At 38.1% G+C, this 16,850-nt stretch overlaps 1 protein-coding gene across 1 annotated transcript in view; it reads right to left on the bottom strand.

Moving 5' to 3' along the window:
* ARHGAP15 (Rho GTPase activating protein 15) overlaps positions 1-10,643 on the bottom strand; it is a 602,381-nt gene extending 591,738 nt beyond the window's left edge. Inside the window, exon 1 of the mRNA XM_082689352.1 lies at positions 10,295-10,643. The gene's annotated coding sequence lies outside the window, so the exon portion shown is untranslated. The remainder of the gene's footprint in view (positions 1-10,294) is intronic.
* Between the last annotated feature and the right edge of the window lie 6,207 nt (positions 10,644-16,850).

Below are 16,850 nucleotides of genomic sequence, written 5' to 3'. Positions count from 1 at the left end.
AGAAAGGCCAAGGGCAAAGATAGTACTTTAAGGACTATCTTTGAGGAATTTTATTTGTTTATTTATTTATTCATTCATTCAATTTCAAGCCAGGTAACGGGAAACTATTTAAATATTCTGGCAACCACATTGCAGGAGAAAAATGAAGTGGATGACATTAACTTTAATAATATATTTTATTTAATTCAATATATTAACATTTTATAATTTCAACATATAATCAATATAAAAATGTTACCATTCTTTTTATTTGCACTGAGTTTTCAAAATATGGTTATTTTACACTCAGTTTAGACAAGGGCACATGTCAAATACTGAATACCCATTTGTAGCTAGTTGCTTTCATAATCAGCTACAAGATCTAAGAAAGTATTCGGGGGATTTGCAGGCTGAGGAGAGAACATAGGTCTACAGGAAAAAAAAAAAGAGAGAGAGAGAAATAGAAAAGGCACCTGCAATGTGACAGAAGCAGAGGCAAAAATTGTTTTCTTCCTCACATGTTGTATAACATCTTTACAGAAGGCAATATACGCAGCAAACAAGAAACAGGTTTTCCACAGATGGTATCATTTTAGACAGCAAACAAAGCAGGATCGTTTTAGACTCTTTCGGACCTTAGGGCCTCATAAATGAAGTCCAGCATTGCTTAACTCCTAACACTTAATCGACTTAGAAATTGTTAGCATGGCAGAGTGAAAATAACATGGATTTTTGTCTTCTCGTGGATTTATCTCAAATATGCCTCTAAATCATGACATATTCTACCACATTGCCCTGTAAATTTGGGCACTTAGCCACTTACCTTTAATTTCCTTATCTTTAAAATGGACATACTAACTTCTTTACATGATTTTAGTGGCTATCAGATACTATTAGGTAGGCAAAACACCCAATATATAACATGCATTATACATACTATCATAATCATAGCTATGATGATCATTGTTTACAATGCCACTCTAATGTATATTGATGAATGTCTCACACTACTGTAAGCATCTTGAGAATGAGAAATTATTGTCTATATTTTGTAACACCATAGTACCCAACACAGTGTTGGAGATACCACTGGGGTAATCAACACTCATTTTTCTCCTGTATTCCACTTAAGACAACCAAAAAAAAATTATTTTTAATAATAAATTATATATAAAATAATAATAAATTATATATAAAAAATAAATTATATATAAAATGTACCACAGAAGTGATTCTTGTATTGATTAAATGTCTTTTTTTCCTGAAATGAATAGGTAACATTATATGGAAACTCAGATTGGTTGATTTTCTACTGCCTTTAGCAGAAAGATGAATTGCTCAGGGGCGCCTGGGCGGCTCAGATGGTTAAGTATCCGACTTCAGCTCAAGTCATGATCTCCAGGTCCTGGGATCCAGCCCCACAGTGCGGGGTGGGGTGGGTGAGGGAAGGGTGGGGGGGGGTCCCAGCTCAGCAGGGAGTCTGTTTCTCCCTTTCTCTCTGCCTTTCCCTCTGTTTGTGTGTGATCTCTTTCTTTCTCCCTCTAATGAACAAATAAAACCTTAAAAAAAAAAAAAAGAATTCCATTGCTCTGACTATAGCCTTTACATTATAATATAAAACTAATGCAGAAAGATAAATTTCCCTTTGACTCAGCACCCAATTTCCTGAGTATTCAACCTTTCAGAGCTCTTTTAAGTAGATATCTCATTTGAGTCTAAGTTCAGCATTACACCAGTAGAGACTAGAACAAAAAGTTCTCTCTGTGTTTAAGAAATTAATTTGCAATAAACATAAAATTAATGCTTTTAGTGAAATAGTTTAAAATCTAAATGTTTGGAGATGATTGGTGTTTTCCATCAGTTTATGGCAGTATGTTTTCAGATGGTGGGTCATTTCTTCTGAGTTTCAGAAAGGCACTATAGTATATAATGAATTCAGTCTTCCAATCCAAACTTTCATCACTGCAAGGTTACTCAAAACATACCCATCATTTGTCATTTGTTTGAGCTAGCTTCTCTTTTCCTAAATTTATTCTATTTGTTTTTCAGGCCCAGAAGAAGTCACAAATCTCCAGAAAGCCTTTTTGACTCTATAGTCCAGAGTCAACTTTCATATCATTTATTTTTTCACTAACCAAATATTCATTGAGTGTTTATCATCTGCTTACCATGCTCTACTTTCTAGATGTTCAATGGCAAATAAACAGACAAGGTCAATATGCTCATAGACGATTCAGTTTAAGTTGAAAATAGCCACTAAGCAAGTAGACAAAAAATAATAATAATTCCCTATATCCAAAATGCTATTTAGAAAAATGAAAGCAAAGTAATGAAAAAGAGAGAGCCCTGCAAGTCATGAAAGGAGATTGAATTAATTTGAAATAAAATAGAAAGTCATTTAGAATTTTTTTTTTTAAACTGGGGAAGTTTTAGGATTTAAGTCTTAAGAAGGTCACTCTGGCTACTTCTTAGGAAATAAGTATGGTATGAAATGTAGAAGCAAGAAGATGAGTCAGGAAGATTCTGTAGTATCAGTGGTAGAAGTGGTAAAAGGTAACTGGATTTGGGATAATACAGTTTATATTTTACCCCTTGCTTAATGTCTGGTTCATTCCTCCTAAGAGAAAGGCTATTAAAGAAAAGCCCAAGATATACAATCAACATTTACAAATACAAAAATATATGAATAAAGTAAACCAGTTCACATAAGTAATAAAAAATAAATTATATCTAAAATGTAACATAGAAATGATTCTGGTATTGATTAAATGTCTTTTTTTCCCGTATTATTTCCTCTGACAATATTTTCAATTTTTGTGTATTCTTGCCCATGGAGTGTACTTAATAGTCAATGATACCACAGAAAAACATCTTTAGGGTCCAAAAAAAAAAAAAAAAAAAAAACCCTGAGTGGAAGGTTCTAGAAGGTTCTAGAAGTTGCCACCTCTCCAACCTTCTTGAGGGCATTGAAACATGTGCAAACCAAAATTATTCCATATGTTTTATATGATTTCTCTCTCACTTAAAAGTAGAAAGTGAATTAATGAGTATAGTTTTATCTAAAATTGCAATGTTACTACATGCCACAGATTGCAATCATTTAACAGTTTTTTTTTTTTTTTTGAGGAAAAGTCATTATACCAACTAACAAACAAAAATTTGACAAAAAATAACGAACCTTGAGTCTGAAAAAAATATGTAACTTTTCAAGAGCCACTATTGAGAAAAGTTAAGTAAATAGAATAATGGGATCTAAATCAAAATTTTATAGGCTCTGCTTATTGGTGATGAATTGAATGTGGTTTGGAGTAGGAAATATGTGGGTAAGAGTATAACTGAAGGTAATTCACAGATAGATGAATGGCGCTGCCATTAACTGAGATGGATGAAAATAGGGAAGAAGCAAGTTGGGTTGGGGGCAAAAAGGGAGTAAGTAAGAGGTTAGTTTTGAACATAAGCATTTTGCTATCCCAATGAGACATTCAAGTGACATTCAAGTGAAGATGATGAGTAGCTAGTTGTGTTTATAGTTAAAATGCTAAGAAAAAGTTCTGATCTCGAGATACAACTAGAATACAGATCATATTTAAACTCATGGCATGGTAAGACATTTGCCTGGGAATAAACTTAGAAGACAAGAGCCAAGGCTAAAAAGAAAGAAATCTGAAGACTGAGTGCAAGGCATTCCAATATTTAGAGTTGAATGATGAGGAAGATTTATCAAAGGAGACAGAGAAAGAGCATGCAGTTAGTTTGGTGAAAAACTGAAAGAATGAAATACCCAGGAGTCAAATGAAGGGAGAGGTTCAATAGGGCAGGAATGTTCAATTGCATCAAATGCAGCTCACATAGTCTACTATAGTAGACTATAGTTTACTAATATAAAGACATGTAAATGTAAATGACCATTGAATTTGGCAAAATGAGTCTAAGACTCTGAGAATAAAATGTCCTGTGATATTTCCATAGCACTGCATTTATACATTTAGATTTATGCTTAAATTCTTGTGTTTGTGCACTAAATTACCTAAAAAGTTTTCATTGGCTAGATAGCACATTGATTCTTTGTGTCCCCAATAATTTCTAGCACAACACAGTGTGCTTAGAGTTCAAAACTATTTACGGAATTGAATTGAATTGGGCCGATGCCCGCCAAAATAACAATCAATTTTAAACCTGCAATAGTAGTATGTGTAATCGACAAGGTCTATTTTAAAAATAAGATTTTCTGCTTATTCTTCGGCATTCTGTCAATATTCCCTCTCATCAGATGAGCTTTCCTATAATATTAGAGGAGACTGGAACCATGAAGTGTATATTTCCTCACTTTATGCCTCTTTCTATCCCATCATCCACATACACACTCATTAAAGCGCTCTCCCTTCAGGATCAGGTTAACTTACCTGGTAACTTATCTACTTGAGCTCATGATCACATGCAACTGTCTTTAGTCTCTGAGACCTTGTCAGCTTTCTGGATATATGGCCTTTGTTTCCTTCATTTGCATTCCTTTTCTCTTTTCCTTCACTTCAACATTCATGTTTCATCCCTTTTCTATCAACTACCTATTTCGAGACTTAAGAAAAGAGTAATTTACATAGGCTATCCCCAATTTCTTACTTCTCTGACATCTCCCTCTAAAGCTTGAACTTCATTAATGCTTTTGGTCCTTAATTAAAAAACTGAGAAAGGATACATTATCTTATTAAGAAAAATAAGTAGGGGCACCTGAATGGCTGGGTTGGTTAAGTGTCCAACCATTGGTTTTAGCTCAGGTCATGATTGCAGAGTCCTGAGATGGAGCAGAGCCCCAAGCCAAACATAGAGCTTGCTTGTTCCTCTCCCTCTACTCCTCCCTCTTACTATCTTTCTCTCTCTCTACTCCTCCCTCTTATTATCTTTCTCTCTCTCTCTCTCTTTCTCATAAATAAATAAAATCTTCTTTAAAAAGGAATAAAAACAAGCATATCTTTAATCTTTTAAAAAGCAAGCTCAATCTCAATCATAATAACAGAAATACCAATAAAACTGCATTGCGATACAATTTTCTACCCATTAGCAAAATCTGAAAAGTTTGGCAATACAATCCATTGGAAAAGCTACAGAGCTTCGACCAGCATTCTAGATTATAAACCAAGAGACAAATTATTTTGTCTCTTGGCTTATAAGTAAATAGTATCCCTGGAAGTTCATCCCAAGGATATATTTGAAAACACACACAATTTCATTAACACATTCATTACATTAGGAAAAATTGAAGACACCCATGACTCTTTTAATAAAATCTGATACATCCACGCAGTGGAATACTAAGAGAGAGAAAAAATTGAACAGTTTCTCATTTTTACTATGGAAATATCTCTAAGATATTATTAAAAGGAAAAAAAAGCAAAGTAGAGAGGTGTGTATAATATGCTACCTTTAATATAGTAAGGGATGATATATGCACTTACATTATATATAAGTATATGCAATTGTGAAAGATTTAAAAAAAAACTATGAAAAGTGGTTCTTTATTGGATTAAGGGGGGGTGGATAGAGGTATATAGAAATGGGAATGGAAGAAAGATTATTTTCTATAATTTTTATATTTAGGTTTTGATTTTTTTTTTTATTTAAAGATTTTTATTTATTTATTTGACAGAGAGAAATCACAAGTAGATGGAAAGGCAGGCAGAAAGAGAGAGAGGGAAGCAGGCTCCCTGCTGAGCAGAGAGCCCGATGCGGGACTTGATCCCAGGACCCTGAGATCATGACCTGAGCCGAAGGCAGCGGCTTAACCCACTGAGCCACCCAGGCACCCTATTTAGGTTTTGATTTTGAACCTCTTGCCGCATCACCTATTCTTAAATTCAAAACAAAACAAAACAAAAATACGTCCATACATCATTATAACCACAGCCTGTCTAAGGACCTCAAGGCACGTGGAGAGGGGAACCAGCGCTTGACCTTACAGGAATATCTACCTTCTCTGACTGCAACCATTTCTGCAAACTGTCCTGAGGAGTATACCACCAGCAGGGAGATCTATGCAAAAAGGAAATAAATCCGGATGCTGGCTAGCCCATCATCCAAACCTGCTTAACAGTACTATTGTTACTTACAACCTTTCATCATAATCTGCTCAGCAGGTCTCCTCTCTTAGGATTTCTTCTTTTTTTTTTTTTAAGATTTTATTTATTTATTTAACAGAGAGAAATCACAAGCAGATGGAGAGGCAGGCAGGGAGAGAGAGAGAGAGGGAAGCAGGCTCCCTGCTGAGCAGAGAGCCCAATGCGGGACTCGATCCCAGGACCCTGAGATCATGACCTGAGCCGAAGGCAGCGGCCCAACCCACTGAGCCACCCAGGAACCCCTCTCTTAGGATTTCAAACGTCTTTCTGGCCTTATCTCCTACTACTGTATTTGTAGCTACCAAAACTAGTCAACTCATTTTTCCTTGGAAATTCTCTGACTTATGTGTCTGGACATATCCCCTTTCTGTTCCCTGGAATGTTTCTCAAATCCCAAATCCTAGCTGTCTCTGAAAAATACTGCAAATCTGTCCTCCCAAACTGTCCTGATTTCTCTGATAGGATATAATCAAGTGATATAATGCCTGGAAATTCTCTAATTTACTGCCTGGCACATAACTGGAATACAAAATGTTTCATGAGTTTCTGAATCCTCATATGGTATTGGACAAATTTCACTTGTATTATAATAATTATTAATGTAACAATCATATTAGATTATAAACCCCTAGAAGAAAAATGTTGAGACAAGTATTCATCTATGAGGTAGCTCTTGAAAAATACTTTAAAATTCAGTTTAATTGAAACGCTTGCTTCACTCAAACCTACCTTTAAACTGATACTGTATTTCTGTCTGATTATAAAGTTCAGAGAATTTGAATAAGCACTTTTTTTAAGTGTGACCATATGTGGCTGTATAGTAGAGTTCTGCGGCTTTTACCTATAAGAAATAAAGTCACTTTTCTTCTGGGGAAAGTATTTTAGTTTCTGTGTGGAGGCACCTCCATTCAGCAAAGAGTACATGTGTTGCAGGCTCAGGAGGCCCCTCTATGCTAGAGAAGACCCGTGACCCAATGCAGTCACTCATGGTGCTAGTGTCTTAGGGTCAATGATTAGCTCTACCATGGTCATGTGATAAAATTTGGCCCAATCAGATCTCAATCTGAGACCTTTACAGTGGTGATAGGGGAAAGTCAAATTTCTGCAACACATCTGAAAGGGTCAAATGTAAACCTAACACTTTCTGGTCAATTCTGTGAACTTCTGTCAGAGAGGGCTTATAGCACATTGGGGGAAAAAAAAATCTGAGTAATGAAGAAAATACAACCCAATCAAAAACCCATGTGAGCTCCTAGATTCTACCATGCCTGACTTTGCTTTCCTTGGGTTTTAAAGTTATACAAATTAGTGACTATCTCTATTGCCTAAACTAATTTCAACTCATTTTCCATCATTTGAAAAAAAAAAAAAAAGGCATTTTGCCAACTGTAAACTGATATTTAGAATACTTGTAAGTATAGTTTAAACTCTAGCTCTATAACATGTATTGTTCAGGGCAAAAAAATATGCTTCTGGTACCCAAAGTTTTAAATTCAGAATATTAAATTTTTTAAAAATGCATATATATTAAACAATAGAGTATTTAAGTATTTTCTAAGTGTATGTGAATATGAAAATAGTGTTAAGGCATAGTGCAATTAATTTTCATCCTCTATAAGAATGGTGTATATATTATTCAGGAATATCTTAGAGGAATGAACACATCTCTGTGGACCCTTCATATAAGACACACTGTGTTTAAATACCTTAAGAGGACCAATGGTTAACAAAACACTCTTCCATCCCCCAAATATCCACCTCCCAACTATTTGCTATAGTATCATTTTCTTCACCTGACTGAAGTCTTCAACATGTAGCTGTCCCTTTGGATTTGTCTACTGAGTGACCTTATTAAAATTTTACCAGGGAGGGGAGGTCTGGCTAAGAAGTAAAAAGAAACAAAGCTCTGTAGCTTTCTCCTGTGAGCATGAATTATTTTTATCAGATGCTCTAAGTGCTGGGAAATAGGATGAGTAAGTTTTAAGGACAACTGAAGTAGGATGGAAGACCCCAAGTGGGGTCTGTCCTTATAGGTACCAAGGCTGTGAGATTCTAAGTTAGGGACAGAGCAGGCCATTCCAAATCAAAGCATTCAAAAAGAATAAAGGAGGAATATCAATGAAAAAAATTCTCTTTTCTCAATTTTGCTGAATGCTGGCCCCAAGTGGAAAAGCATGATATACTTTTCATAAATCAGTTTTGAAATTACTTTCCAAATAAGATTTTCTGCATTGTTTCATTTCACCAAAATTTGTTTATTTATTCACTTAAAATGTGTAAAGGTACAGTAACCTATAGTAATACCTCATTTGTACTTGACTCTCTTTAGGATTCGGTCTGTGTGTTCAAATGATAATGCATTACTTGTTTTTACAAACAATTCTGAGAATGCCTCAGTTTATATGTCCATCGGTGCTAATTGTTGCTCTTTATAAATCCATACTGAGCTATGTAACTCATTCTTAGTTTTACACATACTTCATAAGATATTTATATTTTAATTTGACAGTTTCTTCAAAAAACAATCATTTAACAAGGAATCTGGCTATTAAAAATATGAAATGGTTTAAAAAACTGCAGTGGACATTTTTTCAGTGTCAGATGTTTATGTGGATAGTCACTCTTGGTAATGCATAAATACTACATATGTTTATTCATGTGATGTTCTTTTATAATAAAATGAAAGTAATAACATATCAACCAAAACTATCTGAATTGTACAGCTTCTGTAGATGCAGAGGTTCAGAACCACAATATTGAAGACAGATTTAAATAATGCTTTCCATTGTGTGGAAATGTAACCAACTGAAAAACTAATCAGAATATCAAAGCAAATACATATTACCAGGGTCTCCCTACACTCTAACAATAAAACACGTATTAAACACCAAGTCCTAATCTCTATTTGTGTGTGTGTGTGTGTCAGCCTTTTAATAGTCAACAAGTAGCTAGCCTCAGTATTGACAACTGAAGAGGTCTTAAAATAGTGTACTAGTATGCCAAATAATTTCCTACTAAATTGACCATATCAAAAAACATTTATATGTGTCTTTCAATAAAAGATAATACAAGAAAAGAATTGTTGCCACTTATCAACCCTGTAACCATTTTTTAATAACACAAAAAATCGGTGTTGTGGAGCCATCATTTTCCCCATTCAACAGCACAATAAAAATATTATAGGGAAGAGTGGATCATATCTGGAGTTCTTATTAAAATTCTTTCAAAAATATACATTCAGATTTATTTTAGGTATTTGTCTCTGAGATTAGCAGTACTGTATATTTTTTGTTCATATGTTATGGAACACAAAGACATTTTGTAAAAGCAAGAAGTCAATATTAATGAAAAGTTCTCATCGCTTTGTGGTTAACTAATCTTTTTCATTTCTAGCGTTATTATTTTGGAAAATCTCAAAGAAGGAAAATTATTTAATTCTATAAATACCAAAAATGTAGCTCCAATTTGCCCTGTCTCCCAAAAGTAACCTTCGATAAAGTCAGCTATGTCTTTCTTATTTAACAGAGAGTTTTGCTTATGAAATAGAAACTTGCCCTCCTTTCACCCTATATTTTAAATACAATTTAAGAAAAAAGTTAAAATATTCAAGTGTCATAACAGAGAGCTCTCTTTTGCATTTTAAAACTTTCCTTCCTTTTAACAGCTCTTTAATAAACTACACATTTACTAAACTACACTTTTTCAAAGGTTTCTAATGTTAACATAACACAACACTTTATAGTAGCTCTTACACGTTGCAATTCAGGTATTGTTTCTTATTATTACAAAGTGCCTTTTTATCTTTCATTATCCAGATTCTGAATAGTACACATTTTTGTAAAAAGGTGCCCCTTAAATGAGAGTTTGTAAAACTACCAGTTAGAGAGGCGAAGTCCCATATTTTCTCTAGTATTTTTGAAAGTACTTTCAAACTCAAACTATGCCTTAGTCTGTCTTTAATATTTTAGTATAAAATCTTAGCAAAGATCCTAGTATAATATCTGTTAAGGGACTTTTGAATTTGACAGTTGCAAATATGAAAAGAATAATGTTTCTACACCGAAGGAAACAAACCGATGTTTTAATCACAGGTGAAACCCATTTCTGTAGAAATATTTGTATGTTCACACAAAAACGTAGGACACCACCAAACATTTTCAAGTTTAAATTTTCTGTTCAGTATAAGGTTAAAATTTACTTACCTTTTCTTGGTGTTCACTTGTTATTGAAACTGCCATCAACTTCCAACTGTTAATGACTCTTTCAACAAAAACGGAAAACAGTAAAGTCAAGTCACATGTCGTAAGAATAGGCCTACGTTGGATGCTGCTTAATTTCAGTACTGGAGGGGAAAAAAAAAAAAGCAGGGGGTGGGGGTGAGCACAAAAACTTTAAAATAAAACCACTTCCTGCGTAGATACGGTTAACCACACACATCACATCATTACTCGATTTGAAGAAATTGCCTTGTATAGTCAAGAATATTGTTATTTTTCAATGTGCTATTCAATTTTCAAACATTACTACATTTATATAGGTTTCATCAATTCTGATTTAATGGGGGAGAAATGCATGGTTAAAAATATAGCAGGGGGAGGAGCAGGCGGGGAAGCACTCAGGGAACTTCCTCTTTCTCTGCCTTCTAGCAAGAACTCAAAACCTAAGTCTCTAAGGTCCTCTGTCGGTGTGGGCATGCCCACATACCATTGGGAAGCTCTGCTTACTGACTTGAGAAGCCACTTACAATTCACAGAGCTGACACTTCTCTCTCACTCATGGAAGGACCGACTAAGAGGTGCTCCACGTCGTGAATCGAAGGTGTTGGGAAGGTTGCTAATGAACTTGAGAGCTGGCAGCAGCCCAGGGTCCTGATGCCACCTGGAGGAAAGAAGGGTACTCATATAGCCCATGTTCTGACCCTTACTCTGGTGGTGGCTTTCACACTGGGGTGGCAGTTTCCTGAGCAGTCCTGAATCTGCTGACCAGATTTGCTCTAGCTGAATGATTTTTTCTGTGGCCTGATTTCAGAAGAAAAATCAAGGATGCAAAGGGTAACATTTTTTGGCAAGCTGCTATGTGCTCATCTGGTTCACACTTTAACTAGTCCAGGACATATTTTGGGTGGAGGGGAGCCCTCAAAAACAACAATGGCTTGTGCATCTTTATTGAACCATGGAGTTCAAGAAATAAGCTCCTGGATGTCCAGGCTTGGCTGGTTTTGTGAGATTTCTGGGAGTTTCACAAAAGGAAAAGCTCCCCTTTCAAACATATGAGAAAGTTAAATCACAATCTCTTGTCATGCAAGCCAATTAGACTAGAAAAGTGTGTAATAGCTCTCAGTAGTGTGGAATGGTTGGCACATATAAAGACAATCATTAAAAAATTTTTTTGGGGGGCGCCTGGGTGGCTCAGTGGGTTAAGCCGCTGCCTTCGGCTCAGGTCATGATCTCAGGGTCCTGGGATCGAGGCCCGCATCGGGCTCTCTGCTCAGCAGGGAGCCTGTTTCCTCCTCTCTCTCTGCCTGCCTCTCTGCCTGCTTGTGATCTCTCTCTGTCAAATAAATAAATAAAATCTTTAATAAAAAAAAATAAAAAAAATTTTTTTTTTTGGTTTATATAGCCCAAGTGAAAGATGGCATGTCCCTTGCAAGTTAATCTACTTTCTCCAGGACTTCTTCTTTTCAAAATTATTTTTCAGATTGACCCAAGATCTATTGATTAACAATCTGGGATGCACCTTTTCAAGTGTGCTGAGCCCTGAAGGTTTGTACTCAGTACTGTCCTTAATACTGAGGAAAACTGCAAAGAACATGACACTGAAAGTGAGGAAAGCAGAATTCAGGCCTCAGTTCTGACACTCTATTTATTTAACCTTGGCCAAGCCACTTATGTTCAGATTCAGGTTATTTTTGATATAAGGGAAGACACAAATGAAAGCCATCTATCTTCCAGAATAAAAGCGTTGGTCCCCCAAATTAGGGGCTTCCCAGTGAAATCTGAAACTGCCTTTTGTACACACGGAGGCCAAGGAGAGACCAAAGAGGCAACCCCTCCAGATTGGAAAGTTGGAGGTTTAATAAGCCAGGGAACTCACATACAAGGCTGGTCTTGGGCCGTCATAGGACAAGTAGTTCTCTGCACCAAAATCTCAAGTTTATATAGAGGCCTTACCTGGGTCCCTCTCATAAACCCTCTGGATCGTCTCATCAATGCATTGCTCTCTCAAAACTGTATCCTTGGGATGCCTGGGTGGCTCAGTGTGTTGAGGCCTCTGCCTTCAGCTCAGGTCGTGATCCCAGAGTCCTGGGATTGAGCCCCGCATCGGGCTCTCTGCTCGGCCGTGAGCCTGCTTCCCCCTCTCTCTCTGCCTGCCTCTCTGCCTGCTTGTGATCTCTCTCTCTCTCTCTGTCAAATAAATAAATAAATAAAATCTTAAAAAAAAACAAAAAAACTGTATTCTTGAAGAAGCTCCCACTGTGCGAACTATGGGAACTGTGGGCAGCATGTACATTTCCAGGACAGAGGAGGGGATGAAGAGCTTCTGATTGCCTAGGTGTGGCTCATGGGTCAACCTGTGGTCAAGTCCTCTCGATGACCTCCTCTGACATTCTTTTTCTCCGCACTGGCTCTTAAAATCTTTTATGTCCCTCTCTATTATAATGAGCGCTGAGTGGTCAACAAAAAGTTTTACTAGCTGGGAGCTGGCTAATTGGGTGTCTGGCTGGCTGCATAGGAAGCAGATACCACAGCAACAATAGAGAAGCATATAAGAGAAAAAATAGGTTAAGATAATGATTTTTACAATATGTAACTTTTTAAATTTTTTAAATTTTATTTTATTTATTTATTTTTTTTGGTAACCGAGAACCCCATGCTTTAAAACCACTAATTTCTTTGGTGAGTGCTGTGAAGTGTGTAAACCTGGTGATTCACAGACCTGTACCCCTGGGGATAAAAATATATGTTTATAAAAAATAAAAAATTAAAAAAAAAAAACACTAATTTCAGTCCCTAAGCTGGGGTTCAGATCCCTCAGAATGTTCTCTTGTGGTTTGTGTTTTGTTTCGTTTTGTTTTTTTTAAGATTTTATTTATTTATTTGATAGAGACACAGCAAAGGAGGGAACACAAGCAGGGGGAACAGGAGAGGGAGAAGCAGGCTTCCCGGGGAGCGCAGAGCCTGTGGCGGAGCTCGATCCCAGGACCTTGGGATCATGACTTGAGCCAAACAGAAACACTTAACGACTGAGCCACCCAGGCACCCCTGTTCTCTGGTAATTTTATGTGATTTAATAAAGAAGATACATCAGCAGGGACGCCTGGGTGGCTCAGTTGGTTGGATGACTGCCTTCGGCTCAGGTCATGATCCTGGAGTCCCGGGATCGAGTCCCGCATTGGGCTCCCGGCTCCAAGGGGAGTCTGCTTCTCCCTCTGACCTTCTCCTTGTTCATGCTCTCTCTCACTGTCTCTCAAATAAATAAATAAAATCTTAAAAAAAAAAAAAAGAAGATACATCAGCAGACTCAACAGGTATGAACATACACTTTGGAGAATGGCACAAGGGCCTCCTCTTCAGGCAATAGTGATGCTCTAGGTCATCTGATTTGGGAGGAGAACTTTTCTCCCTGGAGACATTTCAGGGTTCAGTAGAGACAGGTTTTGCTGGCTGTCATTTAAGACTTGCTGGGCAGATTTAGTAGAAATTTCTATGTGTCCTACAATGTCCTGCAGACCTATGGAGGGGACAAAGGCTGTGGCCAAGTGATTGATTCAATGGAAAACAAAATGTGCCTTGAGGGGAAGATTAGCCATTTTTGTTACCATGGGGTCTATTCTCCTGTGTACCCAGGAAAACCCAGAGAGTAGTGGCCCAACCACTAGATGGAAGCCACAGCCAGAGGTTTGTGCCACATCACCACTGGGTCTTATTTGAGGCTACCCAATAAATACCTGAGAAGCCATGCCAGTCAGTGTCAAACCAGCCACACTGTTCTTTGATATGATGGAATGACTATAGAGTTTCTGTGATACAGATTCCTTATCCCACATGTGTTGGGGTTGTTCTGTTTAACGTGATTTTTCTGTACCCAGCCTAGAAGTTCCTTGGTGCTCAAACGTCCATAACCCAGGGTGAGACACACAAACCCATCCCAATCTGGACACAGTCATTCATGACTCTATCAGTGGTGTTTTCAGGGTCCTTTTGGTCAGCAGTGTGATGGGCTGCCTGCATAGTTTGATTAACCAGAAAAGAATACCCACGCCTACCATTATCGATAGTATGTGCCACAGGCAAGGTTTTTGGATCAGTATTGTTAAGATCACATAACTTCAGAGCACTGTGAGATGCCTGGGTGGCTCAGTCTGTTAAGCATCTGCCTTCGGCTTAGGTCATGATCCCAGGGTCCTGTGATCAAGTCACAAATCAGGATCCTTGTTCAGCAGGGAGCCTGCTTCTCCCTCTCCCTCTGCCACTCCCCCTGCTTGTGCCCTCTTTCTGTATGACAAATAAATAAATAAAATCTTTAAAAACAAACAAACAAAATACACAAAACAACAACAACAAAAGAACACTAGTCTTAGCTTGTTCTCCCTTAATGTATTGCTTTAGGGCTTTTCAGTCGTCTCCCTGGAGCAGTGATATCTACCACAGCAATCCTGACAAGCTAGAACAGAGGCAGCTGCCCATGTGCCCAACAGCTGGATTGATACCTTTGACAGGCAGATGAGTGGGCCCACTCTACAAAGATATTTCTATCAGGTGTCCATACCAAGATTAGACACTGTACAAACAGGAGAAGTTTAAGGTTGAAAAAGACAAATTTGGTAAGAATTTGTATGAGAAGGGCTTCCCCTCCTATACAAACTATACTTGTGGCCTGTCTTAGCTGTTAGTGTGGCTGCAGCTTTAGAAATAGGACCTAATTGTACATATCACACATGTTGGTCTGGGCATGCAGCACGGTCAGGCATAAGGAGGTGGACTGGAGATAGGATGTGCAAGACCAGGATGTGCAAGATAGGGAGATAGGACATGTCCTATCTCCCCTCTTTTAATGGTGCATATTCCAATCCAAGTATAATGCATTTTTGTAGGTCTGGCTTATAGCAGGATGATAGGACCCTAGTGGAGACTAAGTAGTCACCCTTCACCTAGGAATATGAAGTAACTCATCTATCCCGGTAGGATGTTCTATTGTACATTTCCAGAAGTGATGCCTTTTCCAGATGTGATGGGTCCTCCTGTTCTTAGCAACATAACACACTGATAAAATGGTGAGAGTCAGGGCAATAGCTGTCTCCTGTGACTTCCATACCTATGGCATTCAGTGTCTCAACAGGGGTCCCTAGGCAGGCATTTGGGCAACAGGTCTTACTGGTCAATCATTTAAATGTATTAAAGCCTGGGACAGTATTTTAGGCCATTTGGCTGGGCAGTTTTAGTAATTTGATCTGTTGCTTTAATATTCCATTTTTCCTTTCTATCAGTCCTGATGCTTGCAGCATTATAGAGGATGAAACTTTCATTCAATGTCATAGTCCTTTGCCCTGTCTTCCATATCACGACTATTATTAACATGTGACCTCTGATCGTTGTTTATTTGACGAGGTCCACCGTACACAGTACCCAGCTTCTCTGATCCCCTAATAGTGGAAGCACAGTTTACGCAAAAATAGGAAAGCTTGGGTTAGTCCAGACTCGTGGCCATATACACTAAGGCATAATTAGAACGCTCACTAAAAGGGCAGAGACCGGGCCCCTGGTTGGTTCACTGGGTTAAAGCTTCTGCCTTCGGCTCAAGTCATGATCCCAAGGCCCTGGGATTGAGCCCCGCATCGGGCTCTCTGCTCAGCTGGGAGCCTACTCCCCCACCCCCGCCTGCCTCTCTGCCTACTTGTGATCTCTGTCTTTCAAACAAATAAAATAAATGAAATGTTTAAAAGGACAGAGACCAATATTACTGACTTGCCTTCTTTACCCGTTGGGAATTCTGGCCTATGGTCCCTGACTCCTTTGGAACTTCCTTCAGCACAGTTTAGATCACACAGTGCATGCTGTTAGTGTATTCTAAGGGCAATCAGGTATCCTTGGCAATATTCATCCCACCCAGGCGCTGCAGTGGCTGTTTTTCTTGCATCCAATCTATTTTATCTACTGAAGAGTTCATTGTTAGGGCTTGTGCCTGAGCTAGGGCCTCAGCTTCCTCATTGCCACAAGGTGTTGGTGCCTTATGATCCCAGATGTGGAAGACAACAAGGGCTCCCTCGGCCCCTTGCAGGTGAACTCAAATGCCTTTCCATGTATCTTGACCCCACAAGGGTTTATCCATGATCACCTATTCCTTGGCTTTCCACTGTTCAAGTCATGGGGTTAATCTCTTTAGAACAGCCCAAATGCCAGTGCAAAGGATTAACAACCAGGGTTCATGAGAGAATGCCAAGCAAGCCATCTGTTGAGTCCCCTGTTTCCAGGCATCACTGGGAATTTCCCCTGCTCCCTCCCTGCAGGTCTCAGGGCCTAGCATAGGAATAGGGTGGGGGCATTTAAAGAATCTGCATATTCTACAGGACCTAGTAGCACTCACATTTTTAGAGATAGTGGGTTGTTGGACAGAACACTCCTCGGCTGCAAATAGGTTTGCCACTTGGTCAACTGAGGGGTTTGAGCCGTGGTAGAGCTGGATTGATTGAACATATTCTCAATCCACACTTGGTAGGAAGGGAAGTTGTTACCATAATATATTGTTTCTTCATAAGAG

Source organism: Mustela nivalis, assembly GCF_964662115.1.
Source record: "Mustela nivalis genome assembly, chromosome: 11".
NCBI lineage: Eukaryota > Metazoa > Chordata > Mammalia > Carnivora > Mustelidae > Mustela > Mustela nivalis.
The sequence above is the reverse complement of the archived record's forward strand: the minus strand, read 5'-3'. Positions and strand labels throughout refer to the sequence as shown.